This window comes from Trichechus manatus, unplaced genomic scaffold, assembly GCF_000243295.1.
Source record: "Trichechus manatus latirostris isolate Lorelei unplaced genomic scaffold, TriManLat1.0 scaffold00126, whole genome shotgun sequence".
Classification (NCBI taxonomy): Eukaryota; Metazoa; Chordata; class Mammalia; order Sirenia; family Trichechidae; genus Trichechus; species Trichechus manatus.
In genome coordinates this window covers 4,099,441-4,117,271 of record NW_004444062.1, presented here as the reverse complement: position 1 = coordinate 4,117,271, position 17,831 = coordinate 4,099,441, and the positions used below count along the sequence as shown (strand labels likewise).

Genomic DNA, 17,831 nt, shown 5'->3' with positions numbered 1-17,831 from the left:
TCACTGTGGCACAGTGACTACAACACCGGACTGGGAGTTTGAAGACTAGAGCTTTCCTTCTGTTCATTCCACCTCTGCCCTGCCTCGCTCTACGATCTTAGGTAAATCATTTCACCTGTCAAAGCCAATGTTTGCTCTCTTGGAAAAAAATAAACAAGTTGGATGATCAGTAACTTTCAAACTGTTGTTTTGTTTTGCCTTTTTTTTTTAATGCATAGTATCCTTTCTTACACCAAAAATTTATCCTAGATGGAGAAACAAATAGAACCAATAAAACAGGAGCTAGCTGAAATGGAGACAGGGAGTGAAGTGGAGAGACACCTCCAGTTCACCACACCCCTTCAGCTCCATCAGCCACTGTGGCTCACGGGGGACTTTTTGAACTCCATGGAGCACAGTTTTGAACCGGCCAGATTAAATGGCCTCTAAAGGCAGCTAGCCACCACCCATCTGTCACTTTGTCATACTATGGTGGCTTGTGTGTTGCTATGATGCTGGAAGTTATGCCACCAGTATTTTAAATATCAGCAGGGTCACCCACGGTGGACAGGTTTCAATGGAGCTTCCACACTAAGACAGACTGGGAAGAAAGCCCTGATGACCTGCTTCGAAAATTAGCCAATGAAAACTTTATGGATTACAACAGAATATTGTCCATTATAGTGCTGGAAGATGAGCCTCCTAGGTTGGAAAGCACTACACGATAGTCCTTAGATGACAGGACCAGGTTAACATTTTGTTCTGTTATGCATAAGGTCATCATGATTTGGAGCTGACTCAAGAGCAACTAACAGCAACAAGAAAGTCAGCTACAGCTCCAAAATTATTCCGCCGTAGCAATCTTTATATCAGAATGACTAGTAAAGAATTCAGTGAGATTCATAACTTTATGGTAACACACGCAATAAAACTAAACCATGACCTGGTTTTAATCCTTATTATCAATGAGCTACTAAAAAAGAGCTACGCCTTCAAATAAACAGTAGATCAGTAGCTGCTGAACTATTTACCTCTCAAAACATGTAATCCTCACCCAAGCTTAAATGATGACTTCCTCAGTGCTGCATCATGGATAATACTTAATAGTCAACATCACAGCATTGGATAAAACTATGAAAATGAATGTGCAAGTTACAAGAAGGTGGCCTTGAAATTAATTGTACACTGTTGAGGCAGCCAACTAAAACTTAGAATCCTGTATAGCTCACTTCCTAGATAAGCGAATCTGGAAAAACTTATTCGACTTTTTTGAGCCTCAGTTTTCACATCCATAAAGTGGAAATAAGTCCTACCTTGAAGGGTTGTTGTGGAGAAAAGAGAAAAATGTTCAGAAAGCACCATTCCTGGCACATATTATTTGTAATGGTAAAGTTTTCCCCTTTTAAAAAAAATATCATGACTCCACTGGTCTCACCCCTTCTGGAGGAAGAGAGAATGAAGAGAACTAAAGATGCAAGGGAAAGATTAGTCCGAAGGACTAATGCATCACATCTACCATGGCCTCCACCAGACTGAGTCCAGTACAACTAGATGGTGCCCGGCTACCACCACCAACTACTCTGACAAAGATCACAATAAAGGGTCCCTTACAGAGCTGGAGAAAAATGTAGAACAAAATCTATCTCACAAAAAAAGACCAGACTTACTGGCCTAACAGAGACTGAAGAAACCCCAGACACCCTTTCAGCTCAGTAATGAAGTCACTCCTGAGGTTCACCGTTCAGCCAAAGATTAGACAGCCCCATAAAACAAAATGAGACTAAATGGCCACAACAGCCCAAGGACAAGGACTAGAAGGCAGGAGGCGACCGGCAAGCTTGTAATAGGGAACCCAAGGTCAAGAAGGGAGAGTGTTGAGATGTCGTGGGGTTGTTAACCAATGTCATAAAGCAACATGTGTACTAACTGTTTAATGAGAAACTATTTGTTCTGTAAACCTTCATCTAAAGTACAGTGAAGGAAAAAAAATCATAGTAATTGGCATGTAAATGCTATTAATTGAATGCAAATTACTATATAAGTGAAACAGGATTCCTATAGTTTTGTGTTATACCTTAAATAAAGAGGGAAAAAAGGATCATTGATGTGCCTCTCATGGCGATTCAAGTAACACAGAAAATTTTCCCCAAATAAAACACTTGGGCTAAATTGTCTGCTTCCAGAAAAAGATCTGATTTTTCAGCATGATTCTAAAACACAATCTATTTGATAAAAATTTTAATAGTAATTATTTTTAAAAATCTACATTTTTAATCTATATCTATACAATAAGCCAAAACGGTTTTTAATTTCATAAAAGAGTGTTCCTGATGTCAGATGCCATTCTATCCCTTACTTTTTCAAGCAGGGATAATAGATGGAAGAGTGTGGATGTGAGTTTGGGAAGCATGTCCCCAAAATTCATGCATTCTTTCCATTTTCCTCCACAATACATCCATATTTGTTTTGGCATAAGAATTGTCAAGCAGAACCCCTATGCCATGTTTGTCCTATGGCTTCACATTATTTCTGGTGCAACACTGGGTCCCCCAGGGCACACAGGTTGAGAAGCCCAGCTCTAGTCCAAAGGCCTGATTTAAGTGCAACAGAACTGCCTTACCGAAGGTTACATAAAGTGGTAGCAAATGTATTAATAAGATTTGTGGGACCATTCCTAGAGAAAAGAAATGGTTTCCAGGCTTGACTGGGTGCATTAAGTCATTCCAACCCCCTCACCCATTCCTTGCACTGTGAGACAACTATGGATTTTGCTTACTACATCATGAAGTCTTTATGAAGATCAGCTTGGAGTGAATTCTTGATTCAAGTGGGAGGAAAAGCTATACTGAACTGAACTGGTTTGTTTTGATTTTTTTCAGGCATGTGAATCTTAGGGATGCTCATGGTTCCCTTTTTGGCCCATCTTCAACAAGTGGCTGGATGTGGGGGCTAACATTTGTGGGACTTTGTGATGCCCATAGCATCATCTTATTTTGCCTACCCTGATTTTTTTGCCCCCCTCTTCTTTCTTTATCTCATTGTAGCATATGTAGTTTTGAAAGCTTTTTCAAATCTGTTTTTGGAAGGAGGCAAGATATAAATAAGTACATGAAACTGATACAGCTCTCTTTTTCAAAAAGATGCTCCAGTTTAATTTCAAGTCCCATGTCATGTTCTACTTCTCTCAACTCTGAGTCACAAACCTAGGTTCAAAATAACCTTCTCACCTCCATCTTCCATCAAGAAACGTAAAATCAGGAATTCTATTTCTTAAAAACAAATCCTCTCCTATGATAAACGAATTGCCCTCCCCGAGGGATGCTGGTTAAAAAACAAACACACAAACAAACAAAAAAAACCTCACTGCGTCCAGTTGATCTGACTCATGGTGACCCCATGTGCTACAGAGCAGAACTGAGTTCCAGTGGGTTTTCTTGGCTATAATCTTTACAGAAGCAAACTGCCAGGCCTTTCTGCATCCAGTCGATCTGACTCATGGTGACCCCATGTGCTACAGAGCAGAACTGAGTTCCAGTGGGTTTTCTTGGCTATAATCTTTACAGAAGCAAACTGCCAGGCCTTTCTCTGGTACTGCTGGGTGGGTTCGAACTCCCAACCTTTCGGCTAGTAGCCAAGCACAAACCGTTTGTGTCACCATGGATGCTGGTACATGAGCCTAAAGCTGCCAGGAGACCACTAGGCCAAGGGTCAGGTGACACGGTTCTAATTTTCACTCTGCCACCATGGCACAGTTTGACCACGGGCATACCACTTAACTTTCTGGACCTCAGCTTCCTCATCTGTAAACTGAACCTGATATTAACACCTCACTTGAGAGTTACTTTAAGGATAAAATACTACACACATAAGCATCTTGTCATGCCAGCCAGCATCTAATGCCTGGACTGCAGTAGCCTCCAACTGGCTTTATCCTATCCACTCTTGGCCCTGCAGTCAAGCTCACACTGCAGCCAAGGTGACCTTTAAAAATGTAAAATTTGATCATTTTCACCCTTCTGCTCAAATCCCTATACTCTATTCCCCAAACCAAAACCAAACCCACTGCCTCGAGTTGCTTCCGACTCCTAGTGACCCCACTGGGTTTCTGTCTTAGTTATCTAGCACCATTATGGAAATACCACAAGTGGATGGCTATAACAAAGAGAAATTTATTCTTTCACAGTTTAGGAGGCTAGAAGTCCGAATTCAGGGTGCCAGCTCAAGGGGAAGGCTTTCTCTCTGTGTGTTGGCTTTGGGGAAAGGTCCTTGTCATCACTCTTCCCCTGGTCTAGGAGCTTCTCAGCGCAGAGACCCCAGGTCCAAAGGACAGAAGCTCCTGGCTCTTCTTGCTTGGTGGTAATGAGGCCTCCCTGTCTCTCTGCTCACTTCTCTCTTGTATATTTCCAAAGAGATTGAGTCAAGATACAACCTAATTTTGTAGATTGAGTTCTGCCTCAATAACCATTTAACTACCTCTAATCCTGCCTCATTAACATCACAGAAGTAGGATTTACAACATATAGGAAAACCACATCAGATCACAAAATGGTGAACAATCAATCATACAATACTGGGCTGGGAATCATGGCTTAGCTAAGTTGACGCACATTTTGGGTGGGGGGCACAATTCATAACAGTTTCCAACGCTATAAATCTCAATGGAATCAGACTGCCACATCTTGCTCCTGTGGAGCCACTGGTGGTTTTGAATCACTGACCTTTTGGCTAGCGGTCGACTGCTTTAACCACTGCACACCCCAGGCTCCTTACTCTCTTCCCACTGCCCTTAAAATAAATTCAATATCCTAAAAAACATCCATGAGGAAGACTGGGGCTCCAGCCTCATCTTGCATCACTTTTCCCCTTATACATGTTGTTCTGAAAGCTTCAAACCCTCACCAACCCCCTACCAGCTTGTACTCCCCCTTAAACTTCACTCCCTCTAGGAAGCCATCACTGGAGCCCTTTGAGCTATGTTCCTACAACATCATATAATCCCTAAGAGCACTCATCATAATACTAGGGTGAACCACATGAAATTGCCATTCAGGAGGATAAAAATGGTAGAATATTGACAATCTCATATGGTTTGACTTTACAATGATTGGTATAACAGCAGTCATCCCTAGTCAGTTAGGGAGCTGTGCTGGTTGAGTGGTAAAAATTCTTCCGTGAGGAAGACCCAGTTCCGATTCCTGGCCGGTGCACCCATCTGTCAGTGGAGGCTTGCATGTTGCTATAATGCCAAACAGGTTTCAGCAGAATTTCCATACTAAGGAAGAAAGGCCTGCTGATCTACTTCTGAAAATCATCCAATGAAAACCCTATGGATCACAACGGCCTGATCCACAAAGCATCATGGTGATGGCACAGGACTAGGCAGTGTTTTGTTTTGCTGTGCATGGGGTTGCCCTGAGTTGGGGGCTGGCTTGACAGCAGCTAACAAAAACCAGGGCGGATTATCCAATAGACAAAGGTAAGCACAGTGCTTACCCGGTTTACCAGATAATCTGTAGTGAACAACTTCACATTTTTTTCACCACATCAAAGATTTTGCTTCTGGGTACGGCTGGCATCTGTCTTTCCCAACCCCACAACACCTTCCTACAGAATCAAAGCCTCTTTTCAAATTTATAGTCCCTAACAGGGGCAGGGAAACCCTGATGGTGTAGTGGTTAAGTGCTACGGCTTTTAACCAAAAGGTCGGCAGTTTGAATCCACCAGGTGCTGCTTGGAAGCTCTATGGGGCAGTTCTACTCAGTGCTATAGGGTTGCTATGAGCCAGAATCGGCTTGACGGCAACGGGTTTGGTTGGTTTTTTGGAACAGGGGCAGATTACCCAGGAAGCAAGGTAAGCACGGGTTTACTTATGTTTATTTACTAATCTGTAGTGCACAATTTCACGTTTTTCACAGTGAAACCTTGTTTACTGGGTATCTGACAACAACAATAATCCCAGTGCCCTTCACCTAATTCTAGTACACAGCAGATGTTTAATTAAAGGAACAATTGTTGAAATAACGTGAAGTGATGTTGCTACCTTTTTATTGATACGCGCATACATTTTAGACTTTATTGGTAGCTGAAACCATGTTTTCATTCAAATGCTACTTCTATGTTCCATAAGAATGAAATGAAGAAATAGAATTAAAAAACACTTTACTATTTTCATTTCTGGCATTTTGGGAATGCAATTTTTATTTTTATGAGGAATGGATTTTTAGCCCAATGGCTTGGATTTTCTCAAAATGTCTCTCGTTGATAGGCAGAAAGAAAAGTAATTTTAAAACCAGATGACTTGGATTTGTATCCTCTGATAGCTTTTGCCCTGTGACAGGAAGTCAGCTGGGGAAAAAATAATAGCATCTTCTAGCCTCAGTGGGGAAGGAGTGGTAGACTTGAAAATGAGGAATTTAAAAATACACTTGCCCAAGACATTCAAAAGGAACACATCCTGAAACCTTACCAAATAACCTTACCCAGCTTCATCATGTCTGTGTCCTCCGTGAAAGGAATGAAGGCCAAACATCTAAACCAAGTTGAGATGGTATATACGGAAGGCTAGGCTTATTCACAAACTAAGTAACTTAATATTAATGATGGTAATAACAGCTAACATTTATTGAATGCTTATTATACATCAGGCACTGTGCTAAGCATTTCACATGCATTACCTTATTTAATCCTTACTACAACCTCATGATATAAATTCTATTACACTCATTCTGGAGGTGAGGGGACTGAGGCACAGCAAGATTACCCACTTGTTCAGGAGCCCTGGTGGGGTAATGGTTAAGAGCTCAGCTGCTAACCAAAAGGTCGGCAGTTCAAATCTACCAGCCGCTCCCTGGAAACCCTATGGGGCAGTTCGACCCTGTCCTATAGGGTCGCTACAAGTCGGAACTGACTTGACGGCACCTAACAGCAACCTAACAGTACGTGATGCAGCTGGAATTCAAATCCTGGAAGTCTAAAACCAGAGTGTGGAAAAATCCAATTGCTTCTGTACCACAGCTCCGAGAGGCAGAAAATTCAAATTTGTCCTATAATAAAATGACAAATTACTATACGTATTGCAACTTGCGAAAAAACAAACAAACTCATTGCTGTTGAGTCAATTCTGACTGACAGCGACCCCATAGGACAGAGTAGAACTGCTCCATAGAGTTTCCAAACAGCACCTAGTGGATTCAAACTGCTGACCTTTTGGTTAGCAGCCACAGCACTTAACCACTACACCACCAAGGTTTCCTGCAACTTGAGAGCCACCTCTAACGAGTCAAAACTGTGACTGGTAAATCCACTGATGTTCGAAGGCCCACTATCTAAGAATTTTTTCAAGAGCTCCCCTTTAAAGATAGTCTCATGCCAGGTTAGAAATAAAGGTAGAAGTACAACTTTTTGTGTGAAGAGTGGAGAATGCCAGATACTTATAAATATTATGGGCTCAGAAATACCTGGTTATTCAATTTGTTCCCTAGATTCTTCAAAAGCTGACACATTTTGGAAGGTTTTTGAGAAAACAGAGGCCTAATGAAAGGGGTAAACGGAGCCTGCAATTTCACTTTTTACCTCCTAGTCACTAAATCAGCAATCTGACAATTCTTTCTTGCTAAAATGTGACAAATTTATGTACCTCTTTTAGTAGCAAAGAAAATGAACATAAACGTACTACCGTTCACACCAAGGAAATACGATTTTAAAAATAAACACAAATTACTAGTTCTTTACATATGATTCATAGGTGGTGGTTATGAGATATCACTCTTTGCCACCCCCTCCCCCCATCTTTGTACGTTGACATTTGGCCCTTTTTATAATATGCACCTTGTACCAGTGAAACCTAAGGCTCCAGCTAGTTACTCATTAAACTTGTGTGCCAAGGGCTGACTTGTACAAATTGCACTGTTAACTGCCCGGCTCGGCCTGTGTGCAGAAGTGGAAAAAAGCAATCATCATAGCTGTGAAATTCTGTCGTATCGGCAGAATTGAACTACAAATTGCAGCAATTCGAGTCTGACCTCTGCTCTGTGAGGTTTGTTGAAACCCTTGAACCTCAACTTGGAATTAAGAAACGGCATTTACTTGTGCTGAAGGAGATGGCTACAAGTGTTCACTGCTATGAATGGTTAACACTGTGCCTGCCAGTGGCCCCGCAAACCCACGTCCCACAGTAAGAGACTTAAGATGTGATCTTGTGAATAGACTTCTCACAAAATGACATTCTGAACAAACGCAATAAAAGTAGGAAATTTCAGGATGCAAATCTTTTTACATGAGTCTGAAAATAAAAGGGGAAATCTGAGATGACTGAAATTATCGGACATTTAATACCCTGTGATATGTGTGCTAAAAAATTATCTTTAGAAATTCGTTAAAAGCTAAATACTAAAAAAAATAAATTAACCAAACAGTACCATCTCTCATTGATTATATTTTTAAAGAAATGCATAATCTAATCTGTGTTATAAAATACAAATGCTATTAGGCCATCTCTGGGAAAAAGCAATGGTGGGAAACCAGTTGTACTTTTCTTTGAACCCAAACTCCTAATGAGTAAGTATAATAATGTAAATTTTTCTCAGGTATACATTTTGCCACAACATTGATTTGCCATATTTTAGTCACAATGAAGAGGTTTTTTTTTTTTTTTTTTTTTGAGGATTAGCTTCTACTTCAAACGCTATTCAGATTCCTACATTTCCAGGTAGAAAGAAGTGACTGAAGAGTCTATTTCTCTGGTTTCTTTAGGTTGATATTAGAACAAATCTCAAATAGCATATAAGGTATAACTAAGGAGCCCTGGTGGCACAATGGTTAAGAGCTAGGCTGTTAACCCAAAAGTTGGCAGTTCAAACCTCGGAAGAGAAAGACTTAGTGATCTACACCTCTAAAGATTACAGCCTAGAAAACCTATGGGGCAGTTCTACTCTCTCATGGGGTCGATTATGAGTTGGAATTGACACCCAACAATAACGAACTATTATTTATAGTGACAGTGAGACTAAGTCTGTATAGTTTTTAAAGCTTGTAACCTACACTTAAACAATTCCATTTTCTCAGCATAATTATTGGTTTGAAAAATAATAAGATAATCTTCTTATAACAAAAGTTTTCTTGGAGAGGAAATGTCATTATTGGTAATCTTTATGTAGTAATTGTCATAATGCTAATTTCATTAACTTTTCTTATTTTTAATTATCATATGTCTTAAAATCACAAACTTCTCTAAGGACTGACTGAAATGACTTTGGAAAACAAATCTGGACATTATTGATAACCAAAACCCATTGCCGTCGAGTCGATTCCAACTCATAGCAACCCTATAGGACAGAATAGAAATGTCCCACAGGGTTTCCAAGGAGAAGCTAGTGGATTCGAACTGCCGGCCTTTTGGTTAGCAGCCATATCTCTTAACCACTGTGCCGCTAGAGCTCTGCTTTTTATCCCATAGTATAAATCACAGCAAACTATGAAAAAATGACTTTACTTTGTGAAGACCTAGGCTTTTCTAGCGTATAAAGAGAAAAGCTGCTTGATTAACTCATTTTTTTAAGTGCTCATACAATAATTTTGGTGTTACTGTTGGTAAGGCAAACCACACAGCATTTGAAATTCTTACACACTTCCCTTATTTTTATTTTTTTTGCCTTCAATTAAAAAACAAACGAAACGAATCATTTGTTTATTCGACCCGATCTAAATTGCCTTAACCAAACACAACCTTCTCCTCCTCTCTTCCAATTGAAACAAATAAGGTTTCCCCTACCTTTCCAGTCTTGAAATCTGGATGTGACAGGATAATCGTAACAAAAGCTTTGCTTAAGCAACCTTCCTTCCTGGTCACGGGAACTGCGTAACTCTGTTATACATGGCCACGCCTCTCATTGGTCGATGAGCTTTGGCCACTTAAATACCTTGGGAGTCATTTGCTAAGGGTACCTGGAATGAGCTCCAGGGGGTGGTACAGAAAGAGGGTGGTGTTAAAACTGCCAGATACAAAATGCTCAACAGCAGCCTGACAATTAATGGAAGACCTACTGTAAGAGACGGGTTGAGGGGGAAGGGGGTGAGAAGACAAAAGCTCTGGTGTGTCATAGGGCAGGCAATTTAACTGAAATATTTTATTCAAACCCTTGTTGTTGTTGTTAAGGTGCATTGAGTTGATTTCGGCTGATAGCGACCCCATGTGATAGAGGACAACTGCCCCATAGGTTTCCTAGGCTGTAATCTTTACGTGAGCAGATCCCAGGTCTTTTCTCCTAAGGAGTCTCTGGAGAGTTCAACCACTGACCTTTCGGTTAGTAGTCCAGTAGTAGCCCAGTGCTTTAACCACTGTGCCACCAGGGCTACTCTAATTACTGACTACAAAGAAAGAAATCATTTTTAAAATCCATCTTCCTTAAACAAGATGAGTACCTATTACTTTGTGCTGATTGATGCAGATATGAAAAACAATGATTCCTACCTCATCCAGGTTGTTGTGGGTATTAAATGAATGAATACATGTAAAGGGCTTAGAAAAGTACCTGTCATATAGAAAGTACTCAAAAAATGCTACTATGATTTCTTAGAAACATCTAATAAAAGTAGAAACTTCCAGGATGCAAATATTTTTACAAAAAGTCTATAGAAATAATAAGAAAAGGAGAAATCAGGGATAACTGAAATTATTGGACATTTCTGCAAATGTTCCTTTTTTCCTTCTTTTCATTATATCTGGGGTAGGTAATTTGGTAGGTTGTGTATGCTTGTCTTCTCTCATAATCACTACTGATAGTCACGTTTGTGATAAGTCTGGTAGAGGAAATATAAGGGGCAAAAATCACACATTAACTAAACCCTCATTTTATTTAACTTATAAATTTGGAGGTAGGCAGGGATGTACTGGTAAAAAGTGGACTAAAATAGAAAGGGCATACAAAGAGAAAGAAAGGTGGTAAAACATGATTCATGATAATAAAAAGTCTGTACATAACAACGGATCAGGAGGACCTGAAGCTCTTAAGCAGAGTAAATACACTCCTTTTTAAGCAGTCAAGAGATGGAACCTCATCAAAAGTCTCTCTGGAGGTTGAGTTTGTCAGTTCAGGCAAGTGAGAGATCAGAGAAGAGAAAAGAGGGACTCCAGATGTCACAGGTGTGACACTGAGAAAAGGAGACCTTCTGAGCCAAGATTAAAAAGAACTGCACAGCATATAAAGAGAGAAACTAAAATTTGTAATTCTGCCTGTTATGGATTGAATTGTGTCCCCAAAAATGTGTCGTAAATCCTAACCCTATACCTGTGGTGATAATCCCACTTGAAAATGGGTTTTCTTTGTTATGTTAATGAGACAGTATTAGTGTCGGATATGTCTTAAATCAATCTCTTTTAAAAGAGATTAAACAAGTAAGCATGAAGCAAAGATGCAGGAAGAGAGCTGCCCAGCTACATGAAGATCGCCCAAGAGCAGATGCTCGGAAGAGACAAGGACCTTCCTCCAGAGCTGACAGAGAGAGAAAGCCTTCCCTTAGCGCCGGCACCCTGAATTCGGACTTCTAGATGCCTAACTGAGAAACTGGGACCCTGGTAGCACAGTGGTTAATAGCTAGGCTGCTAACCAAAAGGTCAGCAGTTCAAATCCACCAGCTGCTCCTTGAAAACCCTATGGGGCAAGGGTTCCCAAGGCTATAAATCTTTACAGAAGCAGACTACCCCATCTTTCTCCTGTGGAGTGGCTGGTGGGTATGAACCACCTACCTTTTGGTTAGCAGCCAAGTGTGTACGTATTTACAGCCTTGGGAACCCTATTGAACAGTTCTACTCTGTCCTATAGGGTCTTTATGAGTCAGGATCGACTCGATAGCAATGGGTTTCATTTTTTGTTGCTGTTGTTGCTGTTATTAACTGTGAGAAAATAAATTTGTTTGTTAAAGTCACCCATTTGCAGTATTTCTGTTACAGCAGCACTAGATAAATAAGACCCTGCCCAATACAAAAATTTCAGAGCTGTGGTCCTGAGATTCCCCTTAGTGGCTATTCAGTAATTATTAGTCTTATTAAGTTCTATAAATTTTAGCAATTTGCAGTAGCCAGGTTGAAAGGAAAAAGACCAGATTGACAGTGAAGTTTTTAAATATTTTTTTAATCGATCTACTTAAATTTTTTAAGTGCAGTTTTATTACACCTAAATAACATAATTTAAAACTATCAATAGTGTTTAGGAGATATCAGCATCTTAATAAAGTGTCGAAATCAAAAACCGTTCTAAGATTATAATAATGTATTACAAATATTATATAAAACTAAATTGCTAGTTTCTGATTGACAGAAAACTGAAGCAATCCTTACAGTTACTAAAGCAATGTTTCAAAAAAAACTGCTGATTTTGGACTATATTCTTCTTAATTACAAATAACCAAAAAAAACCAAACCAAACCCATTGCCTTGGAGTCTATTCCAACGCAGATTACAAATAGGACCTAAAAAATCTGCTTTCGTGTAAGAACAATTGAGTATATTATGTAAGAATTATTAAAAATTCTGGATGTACAGTATAGGGAGAGCAATTAAGGTCACATAACGCTGTATGTATAAATTTTTGTATAAGAGACTAACTTGAACTGTAGACTTTCACTTAAAGTACAACAATTAAAAAAATGCAAAAAAAATCTGGATGTATGGCATGTTTTAAGGGGTAGAAACAGAATATTTTTGGTTTGGAGGTTTGGTGTGTAGGTGCATGCATGCATCTGTGTATATGTTCTGATAAAAGATTATCAAAAACACAAAAATTTGTCCGCCCTACCAGTTTCGAATTTGTCAGCCCCCTACAATTGCTTCACGTGAACCATTTCCTTCAAAAATTAATTAAATCTCAAAAAAAAAAAAAAAACCACACACACAAAAATTTAGGAAAACTTTTATATCAAGATGATAAATTTTAAGAGTTCGATGGTAAGGACAGGGCAGCTTTTCACTTAATAGCCTGCCCAAAACAAAAAATGAGTGCACTTTTCCTGCCTTTGCTTCAAACAAAATTAATTTTAAAAATACATGCACACACACACTATTATCTATGGTCTTTGCAAACACAATACACACTCATTCTAACAAATTCAAACAATATAGAAAAGTACATAGAAAAAGGAAAAGTCACCCCCTCTCCTACTACCATTGACATTTTGTTGAACATGCTTCCAGATAACACTCTATGTAGCAAATTTATAAAACTGCATACAAATGACATCATAATAGACATGCCACACTGCACTACCGACGTTAACTTTTGATAGATCTGGCTTGTGGCAAGCTAAAGTCATCCCTGGAGCAGTGGGCCTTTGTGATAACAAAGTACCATTGCTTTTAGAGTGGAGTGACAGCAGGCAAATCTGAGGTCTAGGACGGTAGTGAAAACAACAACAACAACAGAGGCAAAATACAAGCTCTAAGGCTGATTTAGGAAGAAGTACAAAAAACAGATTCACACAGGTCTGGGAGATACGGAAGTGGAACATGGGTGAAGATGTGATATGAACCTGGGAAACTGTTATTTTAAATACGGGTAATGTGTATTAATGGAGCCCTGGTGGCAGAGTGGTTAAGAGCTCGGCTGCTAACCCAAAGGTCAGCAGTTCGAATCTACCAGCCGCTCCTTGGAAACCCTATGGAGCAGTTCCACTCTGTCCGATAGGGTCGATGTGAGTCAGAATTGACTCAACAGCAATGAGTTTGTTCTTTTTTTTTTTTTTTTAGTTTTGTAAATAGGTATTGAAAGGAGCCCTTGTGGCAGAATGATTAAATGCTCAGCTACTAACCAAAAGGTCGGTTGTTTGAACCCACCCAGTGGCTACACAGAAGAAAAGATTACAGCCTAGGAAACCCTATGGGGCAGTTCTACTCTGTCCTATAAGGTCCCTATGAGTTGGAATCTATTCCGTGGCACACAACAACAATATGTATTCAGGCCAGCTTTATATCCTGCTTGTTGCTGTTAGCTGCCATGGAGTCAGTCCCTGACTCATGGTGACTCCATGCACAATGGAATCAGACCATTGTATCCATAGGATTTTCATTGCCTCATTTTTTGGAAGTAGATTACCAGGCCTTTCTTCCTTAAGTCATACTAAGAGAGCATTATTTTTTCCTTTAATTTTTACAAAGGCTAAAATATAGCCAATGGAAAGAGTATGTGAGTGTGTATTTGTTTTTGTAACTATAGTTACAAACTACATATTTTGTAATATATAGTTTTCTAGATATAGATTTTTACACTATTTAGAATTTTGAAATCTTTGCTGAAAGTATTGCTCATTATATTATTGCATGACTAAAGCACACAAGGAAGAAATTATTCCTTTCTATATATAAGCATATATATATAGAGAGAGAGAGGTGAGTACCCTCCATCTGAAAAGGTGTCAGTATTGACACCTGTCAATATGAAATTGCATAACAGTAGTGGTCAGCAATAATAGTTGGCCATGAAGCTAATTATCCAGGGTTAGAAAAGTGAACTTTACTTTGGTAAGTAGCTTCTGGAGTCTTAAAAGCTTAAGCTGCCACGTAGGATACTCCACTGGTCTCACCCCACCTGGAGCAAGGGAGAATGAAGAACACGAAAGACACAAGAGAAAGATCAGTCCAAAGGACTAATGGACCACAACTACCACAGCCGCCACCAGACTGAGTCAGCACAACTAGATGGTGCCCGGCTACCACCACTGACTGTTCTGACAGGGATCACAATAGAGGGTCCTGGACAGAGCTGGAGAAAAATATAGAACAAAATTTTAACTCACAAAAAAAGACCAGACTTACTGGTGTGATGGAGACTGGAGAAACCCTGAGAGTATGGCCCCCGGACACCCTTATAGCTTAGTACTGAAGTCACTCCTGAGGTTTACCCTTCAGCCAAAGATTAGATAGGCCCATAAAACAAATCGAGAGTAAATGGGCACATCAGCCCAGGCACAAGGACGAGAAGGCAGGAGGGGACAGGAAAGCTGGACAAATTTAAAAGGGAAACCCAAGGTCGAGATGGGGAATGTTGACATGTCATGAGGTTGGCAACCAATGTCACAAAACAATATGTGTATTAATTGTTTAATGAGAAACTAGTTTGCTCTATAAACCCTCATCTAAAGTAAAATTTAAAAAAAAAATGAACTTTAAAAAAGTTGAATGCATATATATAGATTGGGCATATATGTATACATATGAGAATCCCCTTAAATAATGTGACACATAGAACTGGCCAGAAAAATTGCAATATTAGAAATCAAGGCTAAATGCCACTGAGACAACTTTTGGTGTCCACACACGGGCAAATAATATATAGGTGCAACACATACAAGGGCTTGGCCGCTTCTGTATGAGTCATTAACATCGCTTTACCTGCCCTCTTCCACCACCACTTTAGAGTAAAATGTCTTTCTCTACTTTTATAGAGCAATATCCACCAAGTTATATGATTAAAGACACCACAGTATTTTATTTCAGTTAATTTGCCAAATATCTCCTTGTGGTATCAACAGACACAGAGAAGGAAGAATTAAATAATGGGCACTGCCATATCTAGGATGAAGAGCATATTTTATTAGACATTAGGAAAGATCTGAAGGCTTTTACTTTAAAACTTTAAATGTCATCCTATCAATCAGTACAACTGCTCTGAAGAGTAAAATTATAATAATAACTAACATTTGTATATTTCCTTCATTGAATAAATATTCATCAAGGACCCTCTAAGTGCTAGACACTGTTCTAGGTATTGGAGCTATGTTGTTGTTATTCTGACTCATGTTGTTGTTGTCGTTAGGTGTCATCAAGTCAGTTCCAACTCACAGCGTCCCTATGTACAACAGAACAAAACACTGCACGGTCCTGCACCCTCCTCACAATCCTTGCTATGTTCGAGCTCAGTGTTGTAGCCACTGTGTCAATCCATCTCGTTGAGGGTCTTCCCCTTTTTCGCTGACCCTCTACCTTACCAAGCATGATGTCCTTCTCCAGGGACTGGTCCCTCCTGATTACATGTCTAAAGTACGTGAGACAAAGTCTCTCCATCCTCACCTCTAAGGAGCACTCTGGTTGTACTTCTTCCAAGACAAACTTGTTTGTTCTTCTAGCAGTCCATGATATATTCAATATTCTTTGCCAGCACTATAATTCAAAGGCATCAATTCTTCTTCAGTCTTCCTTATTCGTTGTCCAGCTTTCAAATGCATATGAGATGATTGAAAATACCATGGCTTGGGTGAGGCACACTTTAGTCTTCAAGGTGACATCTTTAATTTTTAACACGTTAAAAAGGTCTTTTGCAGCAGATTTGCCCAATGCAATACATCGTTTGATTTTTTTGACTGCTGATTCCATGGGTGTTGATTGTGGATCTAAGTAAAATTAAATCCTTGACAACTTCAATACTTTCTCCAGTTACCACGATGTTGCTTACTGGTCCAGTTGTGACGATTTTTGTTTTCTTTATGTTGAGGTGTAATCCATAGCGAAGGTTGTGGTCTTTGATCTTCATCAGTAAGTGCTTCAAGTCCTCTCCTCTTTCAGCAAGCAAAGTTGTGTCATCTGCAAATTGCAGATTGTTAATGAGTCTTGCTCCAATCCTCATGCCTTGTTCTTCTTCATATAGTCCAGCTTCTCCCATTATTTGCTCAGCATGTAGATGGAATAAGTATGGTGAAAGGATACAACCCTGACACAAACCTTTCCTGATTTTAAGCCACTCAGTATCCCCTTGTTGTGTTCGAACAACTGCCTCTTGATCTATGTACAGGTTCTGCATGAGCACAATTAAGTGTTCTGGAATTTCCATTCTTCACAATGTTACCCATAACTTGTTCTGATCCACACAGTCAAATGCCTTTGCATAGTCAATAAAACACAGGTAAACATCTTTCTGATATTCTCTAACTCATAGAGGCCCCATATGACAGAGTAGAACTGCTCCATGGGGTTTCCTATGCTGTAATCTTTACTAGAGCAAATCACCAGGTCTTTTCTCCTGTGGAGCAGCTGGTGGGTTCGAACCACCGATCTTTCGGTTAACAACCAAGCACTTAATCATTGCACCACCAGGCCTCCTTAGTGGAGCTATAGCAGTGAACAAAACAGACTAAAACTCCTGTCCTCATGAATCTTACAGTCTAGTAGGGGAGATAGACTTTGAAAGATCATTAAAATACATAGTATATTTGATTGCAAAAGGGCTAAAGAAACAGCAAGGAAGAAGGAGCAGGCATGTGCATCTGTGTGTGTGTGTGTGTTTGTGTGTCTGCATGATTGCTAAAAATAATTATTTAGAGTGGTGTCTGGGGTCTCAAAAGCTAGCGAGCGTCCATCTAAGATGCATCAATTGGTCCCAACCCACAGGGAGTAAAGGAGAATGAAGAACACCAAAGTCACAAGGAAAGTATTAGCCCAAGAGACAGAAAGGGCCACATAAACCGGAAACTGCATCAGCCTGAGACCAGAAGAACTAGATGGTGCTTGGCTACCACCAATGACCGCCCTAACAGGGAACACAACAGACAGTCCCTGATGGAGCAGGAGAAAAGTGGGGTGCAGAACTCAAATTTTAGTAAAAAGACTAGACTTAATGGTCTGACTGAGACTGGAGGAACCCCAGAAAGCATGGACCCCAGATTCTGTGTCTACCCAGAATTAAAACCATTCCTAAGGCGAACTCTTCAGACAAAGATTAGACTGGACTATGGGACATAAAATGATACTCGTGAAGAGTGTGCTTCTTAGCTCAAGTAGATAAATGAGCCTAAATGGGCAGCTCCTGTCCGGAGGTGAGATGAGAAGGCGGAGAGGGTCAGGAGCTGGTTGAATGGACACGGGAAATCAG

The 17,831-nt window shown here is 39.9% G+C and overlaps 1 protein-coding gene across 3 annotated transcripts in view; it reads right to left on the bottom strand.

The window, feature by feature from the left end:
• RBM47 (RNA binding motif protein 47) overlaps positions 1–17,831 on the bottom strand; it is a 187,329-nt gene that overhangs the window by 41,018 nt on the left and 128,480 nt on the right. The gene's annotated exons all lie outside the window — the stretch shown is intronic.